The sequence below is a fragment of the Phoenix dactylifera genome, chromosome 6, assembly GCF_009389715.1.
Source record: "Phoenix dactylifera cultivar Barhee BC4 chromosome 6, palm_55x_up_171113_PBpolish2nd_filt_p, whole genome shotgun sequence".
NCBI classification, from domain to species: domain Eukaryota; kingdom Viridiplantae; phylum Streptophyta; class Magnoliopsida; order Arecales; family Arecaceae; genus Phoenix; species Phoenix dactylifera.
The window spans coordinates 14,068,209-14,072,630 of NC_052397.1; positions in this window are offsets into that span (position 1 = coordinate 14,068,209).

Below are 4,422 nucleotides of genomic sequence, written 5' to 3' on the forward strand. Positions count from 1 at the left end.
ATTAGTCATCTAGCAACTCAATATACACCTTCAAATAAATTGATACATATTACACGGTCGGTGATACATACTCGTCGATTTTCTTGTACACACTATAAGCATATTTGATACCACTATAAAAATTTATGCATTTAGCTATAAAAAAATATTTCTTGCTAAAAAATAAATTTCGGTCTTAAAGTATTTGGTGACAAAAAATTTTGCCGCTAGATTCGTGGCCAATGCTCCATGGCCAAAAGTCATCTAGTAATTCATCACCAAATATTCAATATTTTGTGACGAAATAAATATTGTCGTTAACACATACATAATTTATGACAAATAATTCATCACTAAAAGTGCGTAAATGATGTTGCCTAAATATCTATTTTATCACGAAAAGTTTGATCTAAGAATCATGTGCATTATTTTTTGCCACAGCAGTATAATTTCATTGCTAAAAATACTACTTAAATGATATTTCAAGATAAATATTTTACTTTGTTGCCTTATATATGGTACTTAATTATTAGCGACAACTTGTTATTCGTAACAAAATATTTTGTTGTTGATTGACCATTTTCTTGTAGTGTTCATACCCAACAATAATCCATACATACCTCTAGGTAAATCAATACACAATTTTTAGACTATATTTTTTACCTTGACATATTACATAATCAGGTGATACACACCAAGCAAATTAATCATTTAGCAAGCCAATATATATTTTTATATAAATCAATACATAGTTTTTCAAAATATTATTCATGAGTATTGGTATGCAGTTTTCTAATTTTGTTTTAAAATAAGAAATTATATACATACGATTCCTTAGATAACAAACTCCTACGTGCAAAAATTCTAGAAAAAAAAAGAAAGAAGAATTTGGAGGAAGAAAAAGGGATTAAAAAAGAGAAGAAGGATTTTAGGAACAGAATAGACAACTTGATATGAAAGAGGATAGGTTGAGACGCTTAATAAAAAGAAAAAAAAAGAATGCATGTAGTCTTTTTTTTTCGTAAATAGTCACTTTTCATGGGCGATCTCTTTTAGCATGTATAATATTTTTTTATTTTATTTTTGAATTATAAAATTAATGAATTCTGTTGCTGGAAGGAGTGATATTTTTATTTAATTTTTGGATTTTTTTTAACTAGTGCTCCAGAGGAACCGTTCCACCCCAAATAGGGCCCGCCTTGCATGATTTTTGTTCATATCGATCCCATCCCACGGATACGTAGGGGGTGACGTAATTGATGGGCCTCTGCATTGTGTGGAGGCTGACAAAACCCTCAAAGATATAGAATAATAGAAACATTGGCACCTTTTATCTGATCCACGCCCTTTTATCTCTCCCATACCTCACTTCCTTGATTTTTTTTTTTTTTTTTTTTTTTTTTTTTTGCACATGTTTTTGTAGTTTAGAAGTATGAGAGGTGAAAATGGAGAGCATGTGGTGCTGACGAATGAGAAGAAAAGATGTCGACATTACTCAATTGGAAGCCTTATGATGGGATCACGGATATGATATTTGATTCGCTGAAAAAAATCATCAAAATATATTTTTAAAAAAAAAGCCTATTCACAAAAATATAATATTTAAAAAATAGTTTTGATATTTTTGAAAGATAAAAAAAATATTTCAGAATAATTTATATTTAGTTGAGCACCACTTTTTTTAAAAAAATATATAAATTATCTGTTATATTTTTAATAGAGAGAAATATTTTATCCATAAATTTTGGTGGCTTAAAATAGTTTTTAGAAAAAATCTAATTTCCAACCGGTTTCCTCGTAGGTTTTTTTTTTCTTTTGGAAACTCCAATTAAATAAAAAGTTTTTTTTTATTTTTTTGTTGATAAATTTTTCTTTTTATTTTTTGCAAACCAAACAAATTCTGACAAATTCTCATGAGAGAGACAGAAGAACCTGCACTAGTCTTATTTTGGCCCATCAAATATAATAGTTATTATTGGTTGCAATATGAACTACATTATATATTAGAAAAATATATCATGATACCACAAAAAAAATTTATATAATTAAATGAGATATTACTCACTAAGCAACAATAATTTTTTACAATTTAATCAAGTAATTAACAAACAAAATAATCAAACAATTCAAGAGCAACACAATTTTTTGACATGAAAAATCTTTCAATGTAAAGAAAAAATTCATAAAACCTAGTCCAGCCAAAAACTTCCACTATTTAGAATAATGAGATTATAATATTTTTTTCTAATTTAACTAGAAACTACACAAATATTAATAAGATTTAAGTTTTGGCAGATTTCAACAATAAATATTAAAATAGAGAAGGTATCTAAGCATTAATGTTTCAAATAGTTAACAAAGAAAAATTTTAAAAAATTCGTTCAATCTGTAGCTGTCAAAAATAATATACTAAAATTATAGTCAAATTATAATAAAATTGGACCATGTAGACTCACGGACTCACCGGTTGGTTTCTTCGCCATTACCTCACCTACCGTAAGCAGCGGTTTCCTTCTTATCCTATATTTTTTAAATTTAAATAAGATGAGTCCCACGTAAGGAGCTGTAAGGTAAGCTCTGCATGGCGGAAGACGTGACGTGCACCAGCCGCCAACTAGAAATTAAGCGGGAAGCAGTTGGGTGTGTCACCCAATGAAGATATTAAATATATATCTTGGATTTTCATGCATGATTTCGGAGATTCTCTTAGAATCTATATATTAAGAACGCTACAAGAGTACAAGTATGTCCGATTTCGAGCATATCTTATTGATATTTGCCAAAAACAATGTCACAATACTTTTCGTTTAAATTTCAGTAATGCCATAATCTCATAAAAAAGTAGCTCTTCTCTTGAAAGGATATATCAGTTGTTATATATCATTTATTTATTTTCTAGAATTAAAATATTTGGGAGTGAAATAATAATTATTATGGCAAAAATTATATTTTCATATTATATGCGATCAAATCTACCCAGCACCATGTTCTCACTACAAAAATGAAAAAAGGGTTAGGGAGTATGGCTACAAAGTCTTTGCATAATATGCATGTGATTTTTTTTTTAAAAAGAAAACATATTCAAGAAATACTTATGATCATATGTTGAAAATCTTGAGGCACATCAATTCCATATAATTTTTTTGTTTTTCTCTCTTTGATGTGGAGCCTAAAACGGATGGCGAGGTTTCATGCTTTTGAAGATCGACCAGCTAAAAAACCAAAAAAAAATGCTATTATTCTTGTTTTAAAATTTTTTTATGTAGTTGGAAATTTATTATCCTGTCACTCCTGCCCTTTAACCACTACAACAATATTTTTGAATTCAAAATATCCATAATAATTTAAATTGCAGTAATTATTTGTTTTGAAAGTGACAAATCAAAATATCACTATTTTTTTTTAATGTTATCTAATATTATATTGTTGCTTGCAAAAAACAAGTAACATAACCCTTTGATTAAAACAATGTACAACAGCTGTCATCATTCATCGTTATCGTTAATTAATATGATTTGCAAGCTATTGTTATCATTACCTAGTACACTTGCTGAGTAAAAATTCTAATAAAATTCAATTAACAATAAAATAAATATATAAAGGTAAGGAAAAATTTGGCAGTTGACATTCATATACTTTGCTTTCCTACCCAACGAGCATGAAATGGCAAGTAAAATCTGTGCATGCGTACTACTTTTTTTCATACAAGGCGCCTGAAGGAAGTGAGCCATACAATGGGGGATAGCACCTCCCAAGTATCCCTAACCTCAAACACTGATGAAGACCAGCATTTGATCCCTAGGGTTGCTTGATCCCAATTGCCAAGGACCACTTCTTATAATCATAGCAGGTAGCAAAGCATATAATGGGCAAAGCTATCAAATATGCTCAGATTTTTCCAAACATTTATACAAACTAACTCGAGCCTTCCGAGTTGAGAATATTAGGAATTGTCATAGGATTCTTCATCCCCATAATAGAATGAGACCATTGTGACCTGTAGAGCTCTAGCAAATGATTGTTGCTTCTATAGACAGAGGATCATAGATTCAGTTGGCAACAATCACCATATGTGCATACATGCACACAGAGTAATATACAAGGTTGTAGTGGTGCCACTTAGACCTTTCAAAAACAACACACAACTAAGCTATCAGAATTTCAGAACAAACCTAACAATACAAATACAAGAAAATTGTGCCCCATTCTTCAAAAAATGTCTCATGCATCTAAGGTCAGGGAGTCCTCTTTAATTTTAAGCAGAGAAAATATCCTCATTCTCCTGATGTGCCCACTGAAAAAGTTATTGGAGCAGGCTGAACTTTAAAAGGCATACTACAACTCATTTATAGGTAAATCTGAAAATTCTAGAATAGTGGCACAATGTCGATAACTACCAAGTTTTTCTCCAATAAAGCAGACCTAAGAAGAAGCAGAAGATAT